At 46.4% G+C, this 22,507-nt stretch overlaps 14 non-coding genes across 14 annotated transcripts; all 14 read right to left on the reverse strand.

Moving 5' to 3' along the window:
• Positions 1-1,241: 1,241 nt before the first annotated feature.
• Positions 1,242-1,432, reverse strand: LOC142286530 (U2 spliceosomal RNA). Its single transcript, XR_012747659.1, has one exon. It is a non-coding gene; the product is annotated as a U2 spliceosomal RNA (small nuclear RNA).
• Positions 1,433-2,819: 1,387 nt separating this feature from the next.
• LOC142286531 (U2 spliceosomal RNA) lies at positions 2,820-3,010 on the reverse strand. The gene has a single exon (XR_012747660.1). It is a non-coding gene; the product is annotated as a U2 spliceosomal RNA (small nuclear RNA).
• A 1,387-nt stretch (positions 3,011-4,397) lies between these two features.
• On the reverse strand, positions 4,398-4,588 carry LOC142286532 (U2 spliceosomal RNA). The gene has a single exon (XR_012747661.1). It is a non-coding gene; the product is annotated as a U2 spliceosomal RNA (small nuclear RNA).
• Positions 4,589-5,975: 1,387 nt separating this feature from the next.
• On the reverse strand, positions 5,976-6,166 carry LOC142286533 (U2 spliceosomal RNA). Its single transcript, XR_012747662.1, has one exon. It is a non-coding gene; the product is annotated as a U2 spliceosomal RNA (small nuclear RNA).
• Positions 6,167-7,553: 1,387 nt separating this feature from the next.
• LOC142286534 (U2 spliceosomal RNA) lies at positions 7,554-7,744 on the reverse strand. Its single transcript, XR_012747663.1, has one exon. It is a non-coding gene; the product is annotated as a U2 spliceosomal RNA (small nuclear RNA).
• Positions 7,745-9,131: 1,387 nt separating this feature from the next.
• Positions 9,132-9,322, reverse strand: LOC142286535 (U2 spliceosomal RNA). The gene has a single exon (XR_012747664.1). It is a non-coding gene; the product is annotated as a U2 spliceosomal RNA (small nuclear RNA).
• Positions 9,323-10,709: 1,387 nt separating this feature from the next.
• Positions 10,710-10,900, reverse strand: LOC142286536 (U2 spliceosomal RNA). The gene has a single exon (XR_012747665.1). It is a non-coding gene; the product is annotated as a U2 spliceosomal RNA (small nuclear RNA).
• A 1,387-nt stretch (positions 10,901-12,287) lies between these two features.
• On the reverse strand, positions 12,288-12,478 carry LOC142286537 (U2 spliceosomal RNA). The gene has a single exon (XR_012747666.1). It is a non-coding gene; the product is annotated as a U2 spliceosomal RNA (small nuclear RNA).
• Positions 12,479-13,866: 1,388 nt separating this feature from the next.
• LOC142286539 (U2 spliceosomal RNA) lies at positions 13,867-14,057 on the reverse strand. The gene has a single exon (XR_012747668.1). It is a non-coding gene; the product is annotated as a U2 spliceosomal RNA (small nuclear RNA).
• Positions 14,058-15,444: 1,387 nt separating this feature from the next.
• Positions 15,445-15,635, reverse strand: LOC142286540 (U2 spliceosomal RNA). Its single transcript, XR_012747669.1, has one exon. It is a non-coding gene; the product is annotated as a U2 spliceosomal RNA (small nuclear RNA).
• A 1,387-nt stretch (positions 15,636-17,022) lies between these two features.
• Positions 17,023-17,213, reverse strand: LOC142286542 (U2 spliceosomal RNA). Its single transcript, XR_012747670.1, has one exon. It is a non-coding gene; the product is annotated as a U2 spliceosomal RNA (small nuclear RNA).
• Positions 17,214-18,600: 1,387 nt separating this feature from the next.
• LOC142286543 (U2 spliceosomal RNA) lies at positions 18,601-18,791 on the reverse strand. Its single transcript, XR_012747671.1, has one exon. It is a non-coding gene; the product is annotated as a U2 spliceosomal RNA (small nuclear RNA).
• A 1,387-nt stretch (positions 18,792-20,178) lies between these two features.
• Positions 20,179-20,369, reverse strand: LOC142286544 (U2 spliceosomal RNA). Its single transcript, XR_012747672.1, has one exon. It is a non-coding gene; the product is annotated as a U2 spliceosomal RNA (small nuclear RNA).
• A 1,387-nt stretch (positions 20,370-21,756) lies between these two features.
• On the reverse strand, positions 21,757-21,947 carry LOC142286545 (U2 spliceosomal RNA). Its single transcript, XR_012747673.1, has one exon. It is a non-coding gene; the product is annotated as a U2 spliceosomal RNA (small nuclear RNA).
• Positions 21,948-22,507: the final 560 nt, after the last annotated feature.

The following is a 22,507-nucleotide window of genomic DNA, read 5'->3' on the forward strand; positions in this document are numbered from 1 at the left end:
AAACAAGAAGAATGGTGCGTTTTGCAGCCGCCGCCCACTGCAATGAATCTGAATAACTCCTCCTTTAGGGCGCAAGCAACTCCCCTCCCCCTTGCAGTCTTTCCAATTCACGATACAAAAAGACGGACAGGACAGGTTGCCTGACTTTCCGTCACTGCCACCCTTTGCCATCCTTACCCGTAGAAAGCCCTTTCATCATCCCCAAACCCTAATCTTTTCCCTTTCCTTCCCAGCCCCCAAACCCTGCCCTCTGTACCTTTCTCACCACCCGCTTCCCTTCTCCTGTCATCCCCCTACCACCCGGGAAAAAAAGAGATTGCCCCCTCCTTCCACTAGCCCACCCTCCCACCCAAAGAACAACTTCTTCTGCGCAGCTTGTTTTCTAGGCAGCAGCGCTATTGTGATGTCATCGGGGGGCATTGTGACAAGCCGCCAGTGTTCCGTCTCTTCATGTTGTGCACAGTTCAAACGGAAAATACATCAACAGGCAGACTACAGAAAAGCTTACTATCAAAAGGTTAGAGGGGGGCTTTCTCAGAGGGCTTTTTACAGTTTTTCTATTCCCAATTAGCCGTTTAAGTGTACTTATTGAAAGTAGTAATTCTTTCATAGGCCGCCCTTTCTTAGTATTTGACGTTCCTTATATTGCGGTATGAGGCTTCGCAGTAGGTTGCAAACATTCATCACCCATGACTGTCCCCAATTGAGCTCAGAAGCTCAATGTCTATCATGACCTCTCTTTTAGAATGTCCAAGAGCAAGCAAACTATTCCTCCAGGAGAGGGCGCCAACAGACTACTAAAGAGATCATCATTACTCAAAGAAAACCCCAAAAACCAATGCATGATAGGAATAAACAGGTAACTTTCTTTGGAGTGGAAGCGGAGAGATCGCACCAGATGCCAATTCTAGATGTTATTACACCTGTGGTCACTGCAGCAGCAGGTGAATCCACTTTGTCCAAAAGGGATCTATTCCATTCAATTGCAAATGATCTAGATAAGACAGAGAACTGCAGCACGGGGACATAGCCGAGTTGGTCAGGTTGAGTGGTGATGAGTTTGCTATTTGGATGAATAAAGAAAGTCAAAAGTGTGAAAGATAAAAAACAAAAGGAGGAAGTGTGAAAAGTGAATGGGCCAAATTGAGGTGCATATGAAGACGTATGCTTTCTTCCAATTCATTAAATCGGGCTAATATGAATCAGGTGAATTGAGTTCTGCTTTTGGAAACTGGGTTAAGAAGGGGTGCACCGTTCCTGGAGGTACTGCAATACCAGGTCAATGCGTGGAGTGGACAGAGCAAGCTCTTTTTCCATCTCCCTGTTCTAAAAATCCATTTAATATATGGTCCCCAGATAGGGGACGTATCAGATATTAAACTGATAAGAACAGATACTACACTTGATCTTAGCCAAAAGGCCGAGAAGCGATAACCAGAATTGGTTTGGGCCTCGAGTGGCACCCTGGCCTATGCCGGACACATCTTAGGGAGAGAGAGCGAGAGGGAGACAAACCCACGCCTACACAAGACATTTTGTCACCCAAGCCAACCCTTGAAAAGGCTGCTTTGCAGAGCCAAAACAAGAAGAATGGTGCGTTTTGCAGCCGCCGCCCACTGCAATGAATCTGAATAACTCCTCCTTTAGGGCGCAAGCAACTCCCCTCCCCCTTGCAGTCTTTCCAATTCACGATACAAAAAGACGGACAGGACAGGTTGCCTGACTTTCCGTCACTGCCACCCTTTGCCATCCTTACCCGTAGAAAGCCCTTTCATCATCCCCAAACCCTAATCTTTTCCCTTTCCTTCCCAGCCCCCAAACCCTGCCCTCTGTACCTTTCTCACCACCCGCTTCCCTTCTCCTGTCATCCCCCTACCACCCGGGAAAAAAAGAGATTGCCCCCTCCTTCCACTAGCCCACCCTCCCACCCAAAGAACAACTTCTTCTGCGCAGCTTGTTTTCTAGGCAGCAGCGCTATTGTGATGTCATCGGGGGGCATTGTGACAAGCCGCCAGTGTTCCGTCTCTTCATGTTGTGCACAGTTCAAACGGAAAATACATCAACAGGCAGACTACAGAAAAGCTTACTATCAAAGGTTAGAGGGGGGCTTTCTCAGAGGGCTTTTTACAGTTTTTCTATTCCCAATTAGCCGTTTAAGTGTACTTATTGAAAGTAGTAATTCTTTCATAGGCCGCCCTTTCTTAGTATTTGACGTTCCTTATATTGCGGTATGAGGCTTCGCAGTAGGTTGCAAACATTCATCACCCATGACTGTCCCCAATTGAGCTCAGAAGCTCAATGTCTATCATGACCTCTCTTTTAGAATGTCCAAGAGCAAGCAAACTATTCCTCCAGGAGAGGGCGCCAACAGACTACTAAAGAGATCATCATTACTCAAAGAAAACCCCAAAAACCAATGCATGATAGGAATAAACAGGTAACTTTCTTTGGAGTGGAAGCGGAGAGATCGCACCAGATGCCAATTCTAGATGTTATCACACCTGTGGTCACTGCAGCAGCAGGTGAATCCACTTTGTCCAAAAGGGATCTATTCCATTCAATTGCAAATGATCTAGATAAGACAGAGAACTGCAGCACGGGGACATAGCCGAGTTGGTCAGGTTGAGTGGTGATGAGTTTGCTATTTGGATGAATAAAGAAAGTCAAAAGTGTGAAAGATAAAAAACAAAAGGAGGAAGTGTGAAAAGTGAATGGGCCAAATTGAGGTGCATATGAAGACGTATGCTTTCTTCCAATTCATTAAATCGGGCTAATATGAATCAGGTGAATTGAGTTCTGCTTTTGGAAACTGGGTTAAGAAGGGGTGCACCGTTCCTGGAGGTACTGCAATACCAGGTCAATGCGTGGAGTGGACAGAGCAAGCTCTTTTTCCATCTCCCTGTTCTAAAAATCCATTTAATATATGGTCCCCAGATAGGGGACGTATCAGATATTAAACTGATAAGAACAGATACTACACTTGATCTTAGCCAAAAGGCCGAGAAGCGATAACCAGAATTGGTTTGGGCCTCGAGTGGCACCCTGGCCTATGCCGGACACATCTTAGGGAGAGAGAGCGAGAGGGAGACAAACCCACGCCTACACAAGACATTTTGTCACCCAAGCCAACCCTTGAAAAGGCTGCTTTGCAGAGCCAAAACAAGAAGAATGGTGCGTTTTGCAGCCGCCGCCCACTGCAATGAATCTGAATAACTCCTCCTTTAGGGCGCAAGCAACTCCCCTCCCCCTTGCAGTCTTTCCAATTCACGATACAAAAAGACGGACAGGACAGGTTGCCTGACTTTCCGTCACTGCCACCCTTTGCCATCCTTACCCGTAGAAAGCCCTTTCATCATCCCCAAACCCTAATCTTTTCCCTTTCCTTCCCAGCCCCCAAACCCTGCCCTCTGTACCTTTCTCACCACCCGCTTCCCTTCTCCTGTCATCCCCCTACCACCCGGGAAAAAAAGAGATTGCCCCCTCCTTCCACTAGCCCACCCTCCCACCCAAAGAACAACTTCTTCTGCGCAGCTTGTTTTCTAGGCAGCAGCGCTATTGTGATGTCATCGGGGGGCATTGTGACAAGCCGCCAGTGTTCCGTCTCTTCATGTTGTGCACAGTTCAAACGGAAAATACATCAACAGGCAGACTACAGAAAAGCTTACTATCAAAGGTTAGAGGGGGGCTTTCTCAGAGGGCTTTTTACAGTTTTTCTATTCCCAATTAGCCGTTTAAGTGTACTTATTGAAAGTAGTAATTCTTTCATAGGCCGCCCTTTCTTAGTATTTGACGTTCCTTATATTGCGGTATGAGGCTTCGCAGTAGGTTGCAAACATTCATCACCCATGACTGTCCCCAATTGAGCTCAGAAGCTCAATGTCTATCATGACCTCTCTTTTAGAATGTCCAAGAGCAAGCAAACTATTCCTCCAGGAGAGGGCGCCAACAGACTACTAAAGAGATCATCATTACTCAAAGAAAACCCCAAAAACCAATGCATGATAGGAATAAACAGGTAACTTTCTTTGGAGTGGAAGCGGAGAGATCGCACCAGATGCCAATTCTAGATGTTATCACACCTGTGGTCACTGCAGCAGCAGGTGAATCCACTTTGTCCAAAAGGGATCTATTCCATTCAATTGCAAATGATCTAGATAAGACAGAGAACTGCAGCACGGGGACATAGCCGAGTTGGTCAGGTTGAGTGGTGATGAGTTTGCTATTTGGATGAATAAAGAAAGTCAAAAGTGTGAAAGATAAAAAACAAAAGGAGGAAGTGTGAAAAGTGAATGGGCCAAATTGAGGTGCATATGAAGACGTATGCTTTCTTCCAATTCATTAAATCGGGCTAATATGAATCAGGTGAATTGAGTTCTGCTTTTGGAAACTGGGTTAAGAAGGGGTGCACCGTTCCTGGAGGTACTGCAATACCAGGTCAATGCGTGGAGTGGACAGAGCAAGCTCTTTTTCCATCTCCCTGTTCTAAAAATCCATTTAATATATGGTCCCCAGATAGGGGACGTATCAGATATTAAACTGATAAGAACAGATACTACACTTGATCTTAGCCAAAAGGCCGAGAAGCGATAACCAGAATTGGTTTGGGCCTCGAGTGGCACCCTGGCCTATGCCGGACACATCTTAGGGAGAGAGAGCGAGAGGGAGACAAACCCACGCCTACACAAGACATTTTGTCACCCAAGCCAACCCTTGAAAAGGCTGCTTTGCAGAGCCAAAACAAGAAGAATGGTGCGTTTTGCAGCCGCCGCCCACTGCAATGAATCTGAATAACTCCTCCTTTAGGGCGCAAGCAACTCCCCTCCCCCTTGCAGTCTTTCCAATTCACGATACAAAAAGACGGACAGGACAGGTTGCCTGACTTTCCGTCACTGCCACCCTTTGCCATCCTTACCCGTAGAAAGCCCTTTCATCATCCCCAAACCCTAATCTTTTCCCTTTCCTTCCCAGCCCCCAAACCCTGCCCTCTGTACCTTTCTCACCACCCGCTTCCCTTCTCCTGTCATCCCCCTACCACCCGGGAAAAAAAGAGATTGCCCCCTCCTTCCACTAGCCCACCCTCCCACCCAAAGAACAACTTCTTCTGCGCAGCTTGTTTTCTAGGCAGCAGCGCTATTGTGATGTCATCGGGGGGCATTGTGACAAGCCGCCAGTGTTCCGTCTCTTCATGTTGTGCACAGTTCAAACGGAAAATACATCAACAGGCAGACTACAGAAAAGCTTACTATCAAAGGTTAGAGGGGGGCTTTCTCAGAGGGCTTTTTACAGTTTTTCTATTCCCAATTAGCCGTTTAAGTGTACTTATTGAAAGTAGTAATTCTTTCATAGGCCGCCCTTTCTTAGTATTTGACGTTCCTTATATTGCGGTATGAGGCTTCGCAGTAGGTTGCAAACATTCATCACCCATGACTGTCCCCAATTGAGCTCAGAAGCTCAATGTCTATCATGACCTCTCTTTTAGAATGTCCAAGAGCAAGCAAACTATTCCTCCAGGAGAGGGCGCCAACAGACTACTAAAGAGATCATCATTACTCAAAGAAAACCCCAAAAACCAATGCATGATAGGAATAAACAGGTAACTTTCTTTGGAGTGGAAGCGGAGAGATCGCACCAGATGCCAATTCTAGATGTTATCACACCTGTGGTCACTGCAGCAGCAGGTGAATCCACTTTGTCCAAAAGGGATCTATTCCATTCAATTGCAAATGATCTAGATAAGACAGAGAACTGCAGCACGGGGACATAGCCGAGTTGGTCAGGTTGAGTGGTGATGAGTTTGCTATTTGGATGAATAAAGAAAGTCAAAAGTGTGAAAGATAAAAAACAAAAGGAGGAAGTGTGAAAAGTGAATGGGCCAAATTGAGGTGCATATGAAGACGTATGCTTTCTTCCAATTCATTAAATCGGGCTAATATGAATCAGGTGAATTGAGTTCTGCTTTTGGAAACTGGGTTAAGAAGGGGTGCACCGTTCCTGGAGGTACTGCAATACCAGGTCAATGCGTGGAGTGGACAGAGCAAGCTCTTTTTCCATCTCCCTGTTCTAAAAATCCATTTAATATATGGTCCCCAGATAGGGGACGTATCAGATATTAAACTGATAAGAACAGATACTACACTTGATCTTAGCCAAAAGGCCGAGAAGCGATAACCAGAATTGGTTTGGGCCTCGAGTGGCACCCTGGCCTATGCCGGACACATCTTAGGGAGAGAGAGCGAGAGGGAGACAAACCCACGCCTACACAAGACATTTTGTCACCCAAGCCAACCCTTGAAAAGGCTGCTTTGCAGAGCCAAAACAAGAAGAATGGTGCGTTTTGCAGCCGCCGCCCACTGCAATGAATCTGAATAACTCCTCCTTTAGGGCGCAAGCAACTCCCCTCCCCCTTGCAGTCTTTCCAATTCACGATACAAAAAGACGGACAGGACAGGTTGCCTGACTTTCCGTCACTGCCACCCTTTGCCATCCTTACCCGTAGAAAGCCCTTTCATCATCCCCAAACCCTAATCTTTTCCCTTTCCTTCCCAGCCCCCAAACCCTGCCCTCTGTACCTTTCTCACCACCCGCTTCCCTTCTCCTGTCATCCCCCTACCACCCGGGAAAAAAAGAGATTGCCCCCTCCTTCCACTAGCCCACCCTCCCACCCAAAGAACAACTTCTTCTGCGCAGCTTGTTTTCTAGGCAGCAGCGCTATTGTGATGTCATCGGGGGGCATTGTGACAAGCCGCCAGTGTTCCGTCTCTTCATGTTGTGCACAGTTCAAACGGAAAATACATCAACAGGCAGACTACAGAAAAGCTTACTATCAAAGGTTAGAGGGGGGCTTTCTCAGAGGGCTTTTTACAGTTTTTCTATTCCCAATTAGCCGTTTAAGTGTACTTATTGAAAGTAGTAATTCTTTCATAGGCCGCCCTTTCTTAGTATTTGACGTTCCTTATATTGCGGTATGAGGCTTCGCAGTAGGTTGCAAACATTCATCACCCATGACTGTCCCCAATTGAGCTCAGAAGCTCAATGTCTATCATGACCTCTCTTTTAGAATGTCCAAGAGCAAGCAAACTATTCCTCCAGGAGAGGGCGCCAACAGACTACTAAAGAGATCATCATTACTCAAAGAAAACCCCAAAAACCAATGCATGATAGGAATAAACAGGTAACTTTCTTTGGAGTGGAAGCGGAGAGATCGCACCAGATGCCAATTCTAGATGTTATCACACCTGTGGTCACTGCAGCAGCAGGTGAATCCACTTTGTCCAAAAGGGATCTATTCCATTCAATTGCAAATGATCTAGATAAGACAGAGAACTGCAGCACGGGGACATAGCCGAGTTGGTCAGGTTGAGTGGTGATGAGTTTGCTATTTGGATGAATAAAGAAAGTCAAAAGTGTGAAAGATAAAAAACAAAAGGAGGAAGTGTGAAAAGTGAATGGGCCAAATTGAGGTGCATATGAAGACGTATGCTTTCTTCCAATTCATTAAATCGGGCTAATATGAATCAGGTGAATTGAGTTCTGCTTTTGGAAACTGGGTTAAGAAGGGGTGCACCGTTCCTGGAGGTACTGCAATACCAGGTCAATGCGTGGAGTGGACAGAGCAAGCTCTTTTTCCATCTCCCTGTTCTAAAAATCCATTTAATATATGGTCCCCAGATAGGGGACGTATCAGATATTAAACTGATAAGAACAGATACTACACTTGATCTTAGCCAAAAGGCCGAGAAGCGATAACCAGAATTGGTTTGGGCCTCGAGTGGCACCCTGGCCTATGCCGGACACATCTTAGGGAGAGAGAGCGAGAGGGAGACAAACCCACGCCTACACAAGACATTTTGTCACCCAAGCCAACCCTTGAAAAGGCTGCTTTGCAGAGCCAAAACAAGAAGAATGGTGCGTTTTGCAGCCGCCGCCCACTGCAATGAATCTGAATAACTCCTCCTTTAGGGCGCAAGCAACTCCCCTCCCCCTTGCAGTCTTTCCAATTCACGATACAAAAAGACGGACAGGACAGGTTGCCTGACTTTCCGTCACTGCCACCCTTTGCCATCCTTACCCGTAGAAAGCCCTTTCATCATCCCCAAACCCTAATCTTTTCCCTTTCCTTCCCAGCCCCCAAACCCTGCCCTCTGTACCTTTCTCACCACCCGCTTCCCTTCTCCTGTCATCCCCCTACCACCCGGGAAAAAAAGAGATTGCCCCCTCCTTCCACTAGCCCACCCTCCCACCCAAAGAACAACTTCTTCTGCGCAGCTTGTTTTCTAGGCAGCAGCGCTATTGTGATGTCATCGGGGGGCATTGTGACAAGCCGCCAGTGTTCCGTCTCTTCATGTTGTGCACAGTTCAAACGGAAAATACATCAACAGGCAGACTACAGAAAAGCTTACTATCAAAGGTTAGAGGGGGGCTTTCTCAGAGGGCTTTTTACAGTTTTTCTATTCCCAATTAGCCGTTTAAGTGTACTTATTGAAAGTAGTAATTCTTTCATAGGCCGCCCTTTCTTAGTATTTGACGTTCCTTATATTGCGGTATGAGGCTTCGCAGTAGGTTGCAAACATTCATCACCCATGACTGTCCCCAATTGAGCTCAGAAGCTCAATGTCTATCATGACCTCTCTTTTAGAATGTCCAAGAGCAAGCAAACTATTCCTCCAGGAGAGGGCGCCAACAGACTACTAAAGAGATCATCATTACTCAAAGAAAACCCCAAAAACCAATGCATGATAGGAATAAACAGGTAACTTTCTTTGGAGTGGAAGCGGAGAGATCGCACCAGATGCCAATTCTAGATGTTATCACACCTGTGGTCACTGCAGCAGCAGGTGAATCCACTTTGTCCAAAAGGGATCTATTCCATTCAATTGCAAATGATCTAGATAAGACAGAGAACTGCAGCACGGGGACATAGCCGAGTTGGTCAGGTTGAGTGGTGATGAGTTTGCTATTTGGATGAATAAAGAAAGTCAAAAGTGTGAAAGATAAAAAACAAAAGGAGGAAGTGTGAAAAGTGAATGGGCCAAATTGAGGTGCATATGAAGACGTATGCTTTCTTCCAATTCATTAAATCGGGCTAATATGAATCAGGTGAATTGAGTTCTGCTTTTGGAAACTGGGTTAAGAAGGGGTGCACCGTTCCTGGAGGTACTGCAATACCAGGTCAATGCGTGGAGTGGACAGAGCAAGCTCTTTTTCCATCTCCCTGTTCTAAAAATCCATTTAATATATGGTCCCCAGATAGGGGACGTATCAGATATTAAACTGATAAGAACAGATACTACACTTGATCTTAGCCAAAAGGCCGAGAAGCGATAACCAGAATTGGTTTGGGCCTCGAGTGGCACCCTGGCCTATGCCGGACACATCTTAGGGAGAGAGAGCGAGAGGGAGACAAACCCACGCCTACACAAGACATTTTGTCACCCAAGCCAACCCTTGAAAAGGCTGCTTTGCAGAGCCAAAACAAGAAGAATGGTGCGTTTTGCAGCCGCCGCCCACTGCAATGAATCTGAATAACTCCTCCTTTAGGGCGCAAGCAACTCCCCTCCCCCTTGCAGTCTTTCCAATTCACGATACAAAAAGACGGACAGGACAGGTTGCCTGACTTTCCGTCACTGCCACCCTTTGCCATCCTTACCCGTAGAAAGCCCTTTCATCATCCCCAAACCCTAATCTTTTCCCTTTCCTTCCCAGCCCCCAAACCCTGCCCTCTGTACCTTTCTCACCACCCGCTTCCCTTCTCCTGTCATCCCCCTACCACCCGGGAAAAAAAGAGATTGCCCCCTCCTTCCACTAGCCCACCCTCCCACCCAAAGAACAACTTCTTCTGCGCAGCTTGTTTTCTAGGCAGCAGCGCTATTGTGATGTCATCGGGGGGCATTGTGACAAGCCGCCAGTGTTCCGTCTCTTCATGTTGTGCACAGTTCAAACGGAAAATACATCAACAGGCAGACTACAGAAAAGCTTACTATCAAAGGTTAGAGGGGGGCTTTCTCAGAGGGCTTTTTACAGTTTTTCTATTCCCAATTAGCCGTTTAAGTGTACTTATTGAAAGTAGTAATTCTTTCATAGGCCGCCCTTTCTTAGTATTTGACGTTCCTTATATTGCGGTATGAGGCTTCGCAGTAGGTTGCAAACATTCATCACCCATGACTGTCCCCAATTGAGCTCAGAAGCTCAATGTCTATCATGACCTCTCTTTTAGAATGTCCAAGAGCAAGCAAACTATTCCTCCAGGAGAGGGCGCCAACAGACTACTAAAGAGATCATCATTACTCAAAGAAAACCCCAAAAACCAATGCATGATAGGAATAAACAGGTAACTTTCTTTGGAGTGGAAGCGGAGAGATCGCACCAGATGCCAATTCTAGATGTTATCACACCTGTGGTCACTGCAGCAGCAGGTGAATCCACTTTGTCCAAAAGGGATCTATTCCATTCAATTGCAAATGATCTAGATAAGACAGAGAACTGCAGCACGGGGACATAGCCGAGTTGGTCAGGTTGAGTGGTGATGAGTTTGCTATTTGGATGAATAAAGAAAGTCAAAAGTGTGAAAGATAAAAAACAAAAGGAGGAAGTGTGAAAAGTGAATGGGCCAAATTGAGGTGCATATGAAGACGTATGCTTTCTTCCAATTCATTAAATCGGGCTAATATGAATCAGGTGAATTGAGTTCTGCTTTTGGAAACTGGGTTAAGAAGGGGTGCACCGTTCCTGGAGGTACTGCAATACCAGGTCAATGCGTGGAGTGGACAGAGCAAGCTCTTTTTCCATCTCCCTGTTCTAAAAATCCATTTAATATATGGTCCCCAGATAGGGGACGTATCAGATATTAAACTGATAAGAACAGATACTACACTTGATCTTAGCCAAAAGGCCGAGAAGCGATAACCAGAATTGGTTTGGGCCTCGAGTGGCACCCTGGCCTATGCCGGACACATCTTAGGGAGAGAGAGCGAGAGGGAGACAAACCCACGCCTACACAAGACATTTTGTCACCCAAGCCAACCCTTGAAAAGGCTGCTTTGCAGAGCCAAAACAAGAAGAATGGTGCGTTTTGCAGCCGCCGCCCACTGCAATGAATCTGAATAACTCCTCCTTTAGGGCGCAAGCAACTCCCCTCCCCCTTGCAGTCTTTCCAATTCACGATACAAAAAGACGGACAGGACAGGTTGCCTGACTTTCCGTCACTGCCACCCTTTGCCATCCTTACCCGTAGAAAGCCCTTTCATCATCCCCAAACCCTAATCTTTTCCCTTTCCTTCCCAGCCCCCAAACCCTGCCCTCTGTACCTTTCTCACCACCCGCTTCCCTTCTCCTGTCATCCCCCTACCACCCGGGAAAAAAAGAGATTGCCCCCTCCTTCCACTAGCCCACCCTCCCACCCAAAGAACAACTTCTTCTGCGCAGCTTGTTTTCTAGGCAGCAGCGCTATTGTGATGTCATCGGGGGGCATTGTGACAAGCCGCCAGTGTTCCGTCTCTTCATGTTGTGCACAGTTCAAACGGAAAATACATCAACAGGCAGACTACAGAAAAGCTTACTATCAAAGGTTAGAGGGGGGCTTTCTCAGAGGGCTTTTTACAGTTTTTCTATTCCCAATTAGCCGTTTAAGTGTACTTATTGAAAGTAGTAATTCTTTCATAGGCCGCCCTTTCTTAGTATTTGACGTTCCTTATATTGCGGTATGAGGCTTCGCAGTAGGTTGCAAACATTCATCACCCATGACTGTCCCCAATTGAGCTCAGAAGCTCAATGTCTATCATGACCTCTCTTTTAGAATGTCCAAGAGCAAGCAAACTATTCCTCCAGGAGAGGGCGCCAACAGACTACTAAAGAGATCATCATTACTCAAAGAAAACCCCAAAAACCAATGCATGATAGGAATAAACAGGTAACTTTCTTTGGAGTGGAAGCGGAGAGATCGCACCAGATGCCAATTCTAGATGTTATCACACCTGTGGTCACTGCAGCAGCAGGTGAATCCACTTTGTCCAAAAGGGATCTATTCCATTCAATTGCAAATGATCTAGATAAGACAGAGAACTGCAGCACGGGGACATAGCCGAGTTGGTCAGGTTGAGTGGTGATGAGTTTGCTATTTGGATGAATAAAGAAAGTCAAAAGTGTGAAAGATAAAAAACAAAAGGAGGAAGTGTGAAAAGTGAATGGGCCAAATTGAGGTGCATATGAAGACGTATGCTTTCTTCCAATTCATTAAATCGGGCTAATATGAATCAGGTGAATTGAGTTCTGCTTTTGGAAACTGGGTTAAGAAGGGGTGCACCGTTCCTGGAGGTACTGCAATACCAGGTCAATGCGTGGAGTGGACAGAGCAAGCTCTTTTTCCATCTCCCTGTTCTAAAAATCCATTTAATATATGGTCCCCAGATAGGGGACGTATCAGATATTAAACTGATAAGAACAGATACTACACTTGATCTTAGCCAAAAGGCCGAGAAGCGATAACCAGAATTGGTTTGGGCCTCGAGTGGCACCCTGGCCTATGCCGGACACATCTTAGGGAGAGAGAGCGAGAGGGAGACAAACCCACGCCTACACAAGACATTTTGTCACCCAAGCCAACCCTTGAAAAGGCTGCTTTGCAGAGCCAAAACAAGAAGAATGGTGCGTTTTGCAGCCGCCGCCCACTGCAATGAATCTGAATAACTCCTCCTTTAGGGCGCAAGCAACTCCCCTCCCCCTTGCAGTCTTTCCAATTCACGATACAAAAAGACGGACAGGACAGGTTGCCTGACTTTCCGTCACTGCCACCCTTTGCCATCCTTACCCGTAGAAAGCCCTTTCATCATCCCCAAACCCTAATCTTTTCCCTTTCCTTCCCAGCCCCCAAACCCTGCCCTCTGTACCTTTCTCACCACCCGCTTCCCTTCTCCTGTCATCCCCCTACCACCCGGGAAAAAAAGAGATTGCCCCCTCCTTCCACTAGCCCACCCTCCCACCCAAAGAACAACTTCTTCTGCGCAGCTTGTTTTCTAGGCAGCAGCGCTATTGTGATGTCATCGGGGGGCATTGTGACAAGCCGCCAGTGTTCCGTCTCTTCATGTTGTGCACAGTTCAAACGGAAAATACATCAACAGGCAGACTACAGAAAAGCTTACTATCAAAAGGTTAGAGGGGGGCTTTCTCAGAGGGCTTTTTACAGTTTTTCTATTCCCAATTAGCCGTTTAAGTGTACTTATTGAAAGTAGTAATTCTTTCATAGGCCGCCCTTTCTTAGTATTTGACGTTCCTTATATTGCGGTATGAGGCTTCGCAGTAGGTTGCAAACATTCATCACCCATGACTGTCCCCAATTGAGCTCAGAAGCTCAATGTCTATCATGACCTCTCTTTTAGAATGTCCAAGAGCAAGCAAACTATTCCTCCAGGAGAGGGCGCCAACAGACTACTAAAGAGATCATCATTACTCAAAGAAAACCCCAAAAACCAATGCATGATAGGAATAAACAGGTAACTTTCTTTGGAGTGGAAGCGGAGAGATCGCACCAGATGCCAATTCTAGATGTTATCACACCTGTGGTCACTGCAGCAGCAGGTGAATCCACTTTGTCCAAAAGGGATCTATTCCATTCAATTGCAAATGATCTAGATAAGACAGAGAACTGCAGCACGGGGACATAGCCGAGTTGGTCAGGTTGAGTGGTGATGAGTTTGCTATTTGGATGAATAAAGAAAGTCAAAAGTGTGAAAGATAAAAAACAAAAGGAGGAAGTGTGAAAAGTGAATGGGCCAAATTGAGGTGCATATGAAGACGTATGCTTTCTTCCAATTCATTAAATCGGGCTAATATGAATCAGGTGAATTGAGTTCTGCTTTTGGAAACTGGGTTAAGAAGGGGTGCACCGTTCCTGGAGGTACTGCAATACCAGGTCAATGCGTGGAGTGGACAGAGCAAGCTCTTTTTCCATCTCCCTGTTCTAAAAATCCATTTAATATATGGTCCCCAGATAGGGGACGTATCAGATATTAAACTGATAAGAACAGATACTACACTTGATCTTAGCCAAAAGGCCGAGAAGCGATAACCAGAATTGGTTTGGGCCTCGAGTGGCACCCTGGCCTATGCCGGACACATCTTAGGGAGAGAGAGCGAGAGGGAGACAAACCCACGCCTACACAAGACATTTTGTCACCCAAGCCAACCCTTGAAAAGGCTGCTTTGCAGAGCCAAAACAAGAAGAATGGTGCGTTTTGCAGCCGCCGCCCACTGCAATGAATCTGAATAACTCCTCCTTTAGGGCGCAAGCAACTCCCCTCCCCCTTGCAGTCTTTCCAATTCACGATACAAAAAGACGGACAGGACAGGTTGCCTGACTTTCCGTCACTGCCACCCTTTGCCATCCTTACCCGTAGAAAGCCCTTTCATCATCCCCAAACCCTAATCTTTTCCCTTTCCTTCCCAGCCCCCAAACCCTGCCCTCTGTACCTTTCTCACCACCCGCTTCCCTTCTCCTGTCATCCCCCTACCACCCGGGAAAAAAAGAGATTGCCCCCTCCTTCCACTAGCCCACCCTCCCACCCAAAGAACAACTTCTTCTGCGCAGCTTGTTTTCTAGGCAGCAGCGCTATTGTGATGTCATCGGGGGGCATTGTGACAAGCCGCCAGTGTTCCGTCTCTTCATGTTGTGCACAGTTCAAACGGAAAATACATCAACAGGCAGACTACAGAAAAGCTTACTATCAAAGGTTAGAGGGGGGCTTTCTCAGAGGGCTTTTTACAGTTTTTCTATTCCCAATTAGCCGTTTAAGTGTACTTATTGAAAGTAGTAATTCTTTCATAGGCCGCCCTTTCTTAGTATTTGACGTTCCTTATATTGCGGTATGAGGCTTCGCAGTAGGTTGCAAACATTCATCACCCATGAGTGTCCCCAATTGAGCTCAGAAGCTCAATGTCTATCATGACCTCTCTTTTAGAATGTCCAAGAGCAAGCAAACTATTCCTCCAGGAGAGGGCGCCAACAGACTACTAAAGAGATCATCATTACTCAAAGAAAACCCCAAAAACCAATGCATGATAGGAATAAACAGGTAACTTTCTTTGGAGTGGAAGCGGAGAGATCGCACCAGATGCCAATTCTAGATGTTATCACACCTGTGGTCACTGCAGCAGCAGGTGAATCCACTTTGTCCAAAAGGGATCTATTCCATTCAATTGCAAATGATCTAGATAAGACAGAGAACTGCAGCACGGGGACATAGCCGAGTTGGTCAGGTTGAGTGGTGATGAGTTTGCTATTTGGATGAATAAAGAAAGTCAAAAGTGTGAAAGATAAAAAACAAAAGGAGGAAGTGTGAAAAGTGAATGGGCCAAATTGAGGTGCATATGAAGACGTATGCTTTCTTCCAATTCATTAAATCGGGCTAATATGAATCAGGTGAATTGAGTTCTGCTTTTGGAAACTGGGTTAAGAAGGGGTGCACCGTTCCTGGAGGTACTGCAATACCAGGTCAATGCGTGGAGTGGACAGAGCAAGCTCTTTTTCCATCTCCCTGTTCTAAAAATCCATTTAATATATGGTCCCCAGATAGGGGACGTATCAGATATTAAACTGATAAGAACAGATACTACACTTGATCTTAGCCAAAAGGCCGAGAAGCGATAACCAGAATTGGTTTGGGCCTCGAGTGGCACCCTGGCCTATGCCGGACACATCTTAGGGAGAGAGAGCGAGAGGGAGACAAACCCACGCCTACACAAGACATTTTGTCACCCAAGCCAACCCTTGAAAAGGCTGCTTTGCAGAGCCAAAACAAGAAGAATGGTGCGTTTTGCAGCCGCCGCCCACTGCAATGAATCTGAATAACTCCTCCTTTAGGGCGCAAGCAACTCCCCTCCCCCTTGCAGTCTTTCCAATTCACGATACAAAAAGACGGACAGGACAGGTTGCCTGACTTTCCGTCACTGCCACCCTTTGCCATCCTTACCCGTAGAAAGCCCTTTCATCATCCCCAAACCCTAATCTTTTCCCTTTCCTTCCCAGCCCCCAAACCCTGCCCTCTGTACCTTTCTCACCACCCGCTTCCCTTCTCCTGTCATCCCCCTACCACCCGGGAAAAAAAGAGATTGCCCCCTCCTTCCACTAGCCCACCCTCCCACCCAAAGAACAACTTCTTCTGCGCAGCTTGTTTTCTAGGCAGCAGCGCTATTGTGATGTCATCGGGGGGCATTGTGACAAGCCGCCAGTGTTCCGTCTCTTCATGTTGTGCACAGTTCAAACGGAAAATACATCAACAGGCAGACTACAGAAAAGCTTACTATCAAAGGTTAGAGGGGGGCTTTCTCAGAGGGCTTTTTACAGTTTTTCTATTCCCAATTAGCCGTTTAAGTGTACTTATTGAAAGTAGTAATTCTTTCATAGGCCGCCCTTTCTTAGTATTTGACGTTCCTTATATTGCGGTATGAGGCTTCGCAGTAGGTTGCAAACATTCATCACCCATGACTGTCCCCAATTGAGCTCAGAAGCTCAATGTCTATCATGACCTCTCTTTTAGAATGTCCAAGAGCAAGCAAACTATTCCTCCAGGAGAGGGCGCCAACAGACTACTAAAGAGATCATCATTACTCAAAGAAAACCCCAAAAACCAATGCATGATAGGAATAAACAGGTAACTTTCTTTGGAGTGGAAGCGGAGAGATCGCACCAGATGCCAATTCTAGATGTTATCACACCTGTGGTCACTGCAGCAGCAGGTGAATCCACTTTGTCCAAAAGGGATCTATTCCATTCAATTGCAAATGATCTAGATAAGACAGAGAACTGCAGCACGGGGACATAGCCGAGTTGGTCAGGTTGAGTGGTGATGAGTTTGCTATTTGGATGAATAAAGAAAGTCAAAAGTGTGAAAGATAAAAAACAAAAGGAGGAAGTGTGAAAAGTGAATGGGCCAAATTGAGGTGCATATGAAGACGTATGCTTTCTTCCAATTCATTAAATCGGGCTAATATGAATCAGGTGAATTGAGTTCTGCTTTTGGAAACTGGGTTAAGAAGGGGTGCACCGTTCCTGGAGGTACTGCAATACCAGGTCAATGCGTGGAGTGGACAGAGCAAGCTCTTTTTCCATCTCCCTGTTCTAAAAATCCATTTAATATATGGTCCCCAGATAGGGGACGTATCAGATATTAAACTGATAAGAACAGATACTACACTTGATCTTAGCCAAAAGGCCGAGAAGCGATAACCAGAATTGGTTTGGGCCTCGAGTGGCACCCTGGCCTATGCCGGACACATCTTAGGGAGAGAGAGCGAGAGGGAGACAAACCCACGCCTACACAAGACATTTTGTCACCCAAGCCAACCCTTGAAAAGGCTGCTTTGCAGAGCCAAAACAAGAAGAATGGTGCGTTTTGCAGCCGCCGCCCACTGCAATGAATCTGAATAACTCCTCCTTTAGGGCGCAAGCAACTCCCCTCCCCCTTGCAGTCTTTCCAATTCACGATACAAAAAGACGGACAGGACAGGTTGCCTGACTTTCCGTCACTGCCACCCTTTGCCATCCTTACCCGTAGAAAGCCCTTTCATCATCCCCAAACCCTAATCTTTTCCCTTTCCTTCCCAGCCCCCAAACCCTGCCCTCTGTACCTTTCTCACCACCCGCTTCCCTTCTCCTGTCATCCCCCTACCACCCGGGAAAAAAAGAGATTGCCCCCTCCTTCCACTAGCCCACCCTCCCACCCAAAGAACAACTTCTTCTGCGCAGCTTGTTTTCTAGGCAGCAGCGCTATTGTGATGTCATCGGGGGGCATTGTGACAAGCCGCCAGTGTTCCGTCTCTTCATGTTGTGCACAGTTCAAACGGAAAATACATCAACAGGCAGACTACAGAAAAGCTTACTATCAAAGGTTAGAGGGGGGCTTTCTCAGAGGGCTTTTTACAGTTTTTCTATTCCCAATTAGCCGTTTAAGTGTACTTATTGAAAGTAGTAATTCTTTCATAGGCCGCCCTTTCTTAGTATTTGACGTTCCTTATATTGCGGTATGAGGCTTCGCAGTAGGTTGCAAACATTCATCACCCATGACTGTCCCCAATTGAGCTCAGAAGCTCAATGTCTATCATGACCTCTCTTTTAGAATGTCCAAGAGCAAGCAAACTATTCCTCCAGGAGAGGGCGCCAACAGACTACTAAAGAGATCATCATTACTCAAAGAAAACCCCAAAAACCAATGCATGATAGGAATAAACAGGTAACTTTCTTTGGAGTGGAAGCGGAGAGATCGCACCAGATGCCAATTCTAGATGTTATCACACCTGTGGTCACTGCAGCAGCAGGTGAATCCACTTTGTCCAAAAGGGATCTATTCCATTCAATTGCAAATGATCTAGATAAGACAGAGAACTGCAGCACGGGGACATAGCCGAGTTGGTCAGGTTGAGTGGTGATGAGTTTGCTATTTGGATGAATAAAGAAAGTCAAAAGTGTGAAAGATAAAAAACAAAAGGAGGAAGTGTGAAAAGTGAATGGGCCAAATTGAGGTGCATATGAAGACGTATGCTTTCTTCCAATTCATTAAATCGGGCTAATATGAATCAGGTGAATTGAGTTCTGCTTTTGGAAACTGGGTTAAGAAGGGGTGCACCGTTCCTGGAGGTACTGCAATACCAGGTCAATGCGTGGAGTGGACAGAGCAAGCTCTTTTTCCATCTCCCTGTTCTAAAAATCCATTTAATATATGGTCCCCAGATAGGGGACGTATCAGATATTAAACTGATAAGAACAGATACTACACTTGATCTTAGCCAAAAGGCCGAGAAGCGATAACCAGAATTGGTTTGGGCCTCGAGTGGCACCCTGGCCTATGCCGGACACATCTTAGGGAGAGAGAGCGAGAGGGAGACAAACCCACGCCTACACAAGACATTTTGTCACCCAAGCCAACCCTTGAAAAGGCTGCTTTGCAGAGCCAAAACAAGAAGAATGGTGCGTTTTGCAGCCGCCGCCCACTGCAATGAATCTGAATAACTCCTCCTTTAGGGCGCAAGCAACTCCCCTCCCCCTTGCAGTCTTTCCAATTCACGATACAAAAAGACGGACAGGACAGGTTGCCTGACTTTCCGTCACTGCCACCCTTTGCCATCCTTACCCGTAGAAAGCCCTTTCATCATCCCCAAACCCTAATCTTTTCCCTTTCCTTCCCAGCCCCCAAACCCTGCCCTCTGTACCTTTCTCACCACCCGCTTCCCTTCTCCTGTCATCCCCCTACCACCCGGGAAAAAAAGAGATTGCCCCCTCCTTCCACTAGCCCACCCTCCCACCCAAAGAACAACTTCTTCTGCGCAGCTTGTTTTCTAGGCAGCAGCGCTATTGTGATGTCATCGGGGGGCATTGTGACAAGCCGCCAGTGTTCCGTCTCTTCATGTTGTGCACAGTTCAAACGGAAAATACATCAACAGGCAGACTACAGAAAAGCTTACTATCAAAGGTTAGAGGGGGGCTTTCTCAGAGGGCTTTTTACAGTTTTTCTATTCCCAATTAGCCGTTTAAGTGTACTTATTGAAAGTAGTAATTCTTTCATAGGCCGCCCTTTCTTAGTATTTGACGTTCCTTATATTGCGGTATGAGGCTTCGCAGTAGGTTGCAAACATTCATCACCCATGACTGTCCCCAATTGAGCTCAGAAGCTCAATGTCTATCATGACCTCTCTTTTAGAATGTCCAAGAGCAAGCAAACTATTCCTCCAGGAGAGGGCGCCAACAGACTACTAAAGAGATCATCATTACTCAAAGAAAACCCCAAAAACCAATGCATGATAGGAATAAACAGGTAACTTTCTTTGGAGTGGAAGCGGAGAGATCGCACCAGATGCCAATTCTAGATGTTATCACACCTGTGGTCACTGCAGCAGCAGGTGAATCCACTTTGTCCAAAAGGGATCTATTCCATTCAATTGCAAATGATCTAGATAAGACAGAGAACTGCAGCACGGGGACATAGCCGAGTTGGTCAGGTTGAGTGGTGATGAGTTTGCTATTTGGATGAATAAAGAAAGTCAAAAGTGTGAAAGATAAAAAACAAAAGGAGGAAGTGTGAAAAGTGAATGGGCCAAATTGAGGTGCATATGAAGACGTATGCTTTCTTCCAATTCATTAAATCGGGCTAATATGAATCAGGTGAATTGAGTTCTGCTTTTGGAAACTGGGTTAAGAAGGGGTGCACCGTTCCTGGAGGTACTGCAATACCAGGTCAATGCGTGGAGTGGACAGAGCAAGCTCTTTTTCCATCTCCCTGTTCTAAAAATCCATTTAATATATGGTCCCCAGATAGGGGACGTATCAGATATTAAACTGATAAGAACAGATACTACACTTGATCTTAGCCAAAAGGCCGAGAAGCGATAACCAGAATTGGTTTGGGCCTCGAGTGGCACCCTGGCCTATGCCGGACACATCTTAGGGAGAGAGAGCGAGAGGGAGACAAACCCACGCCTACACAAGACATTTTGTCACCCAAGCCAACCCTTGAAAAGGCTGCTTTGCAGAGCCAAAACAAGAAGAATGGTGCGTTTTGCAGCCGCCGCCCACTGCAATGAATCTGAATAACTCCTCCTTTAGGGCGCAAGCAACTCCCCTCCCCCTTGCAGTCTTTCCAATTCACGATACAAAAAGACGGACAGGACAGGTTGCCTGACTTTCCGTCACTGCCACCCTTTGCCATCCTTACCCGTAGAAAGCCCTTTCATCATCCCCAAACCCTAATCTTTTCCCTTTCCTTCCCAGCCCCCAAACCCTGCCCTCTGTACCTTTCTCACCACCCGCTTCCCTTCTCCTGTCATCCCCCTACCACCCGGGAAAAAAAGAGATTGCCCCCTCCTTCCACTAGCCCACCCTCCCACCCAAAGAACAACTTCTTCTGCGCAGCTTGTTTTCTAGGCAGCAGCGCTATTGTGATGTCATCGGGGGGCATTGTGACAAGCCGCCAGTGTTCCGTCTCTTCATGTTGTGCACAGTTCAAACGGAAAATACATCAACAGGCAGACTACAGAAAAGCTTACTATCAAAGGTTAGAGGGGGGCTTTCTCAGAGGGCTTTTTACAGTTTTTCTATTCCCAATTAGCCGTTTAAGTGTACTTATTGAAAGTAGTAATTCTTTCATAGGCCGCCCTTTCTTAGTATTTGACGTTCCTTATATTGCGGTATGAGGCTTCGCAGTAGGTTGCAAACATTCATCACCCATGACTGTCCCCAATTGAGCTCAGAAGCTCAATGTCTATCATGACCTCTCTTTTAGAATGTCCAAGAGCAAGCAAACTATTCCTCCAGGAGAGGGCGCCAACAGACTACTAAAGAGATCATCATTACTCAAAGAAAACCCCAAAAACCAATGCATGATAGGAATAAACAGGTAACTTTCTTTGGAGTGGAAGCGGAGAGATCGCACCAGATGCCAATTCTAGATGTTATCACACCTGTGGTCACTGCAGCAGCAGGTGAATCCACTTTGTCCAAAAGGGATCTATTCCATTCAATTGCAAATGATCTAGATAAGACAGAGAACTGCAGCACGGGGACATAGCCGAGTTGGTCAGGTTGAGTGGTGATGAGTTTGCTATTTGGATGAATAAAGAAAGTCAAAAGTGTGAAAGATAAAAAACAAAAGGAGGAAGTGTGAAAAGTGAATGGGCCAAATTGAGGTGCATATGAAGACGTATGCTTTCTTCCAATTCATTAAATCGGGCTAATATGAATCAGGTGAATTGAGTTCTGCTTTTGGAAACTGGGTTAAGAAGGGGTGCACCGTTCCTGGAGGTACTGCAATACCAGGTCAATGCGTGGAGTGGACAGAGCAAGCTCTTTTTCCATCTCCCTGTTCTAAAAATCCATTTAATATATGGTCCCCAGATAGGGGACGTATCAGATATTAAACTGATAAGAACAGATACTACACTTGATCTTAGCCAAAAGGCCGAGAAGCGATAACCAGAATTGGTTTGGGCCTCGAGTGGCACCCTGGCCTATGCCGGACACATCTTAGGGAGAGAGAGCGAGAGGGAGACAAACCCACGCCTACACAAGACATTTTGTCACCCAAGCCAACCCTTGAAAAGGCTGCTTTGCAGAGCCAAAACAAGAAGAATGGTGCGTTTTGCAGCCGCCGCCCACTGCAATGAATCTGAATAACTCCTCCTTTAGGGCGCAAGCAACTCCCCTCCCCCTTGCAGTCTTTCCAATTCACGATACAAAAAGACGGACAGGACAGGTTGCCTGACTTTCCGTCACTGCCACCCTTTGCCATCCTTACCCGTAGAAAGCCCTTTCATCATCCCCAAACCCTAATCTTTTCCCTTTCCTTCCCAGCCCCCAAACCCTGCCCTCTGTACCTTTCTCACCACCCGCTTCCCTTCTCCTGTCATCCCCCTACCACCCGGGAAAAAAAGAGATTGCCCCCTCCTTCCACTAGCCCACCCTCCCACCCAAAGAACAACTTCTTCTGCGCAGCTTGTTTTCTAGGCAGCAGCGCTATTGTGATGTCATCGG

This window comes from Anomaloglossus baeobatrachus, unplaced genomic scaffold (genome assembly GCF_048569485.1).
Source record: "Anomaloglossus baeobatrachus isolate aAnoBae1 unplaced genomic scaffold, aAnoBae1.hap1 Scaffold_663, whole genome shotgun sequence".
Taxonomy (NCBI): Eukaryota; Metazoa; Chordata; class Amphibia; order Anura; family Aromobatidae; genus Anomaloglossus; species Anomaloglossus baeobatrachus.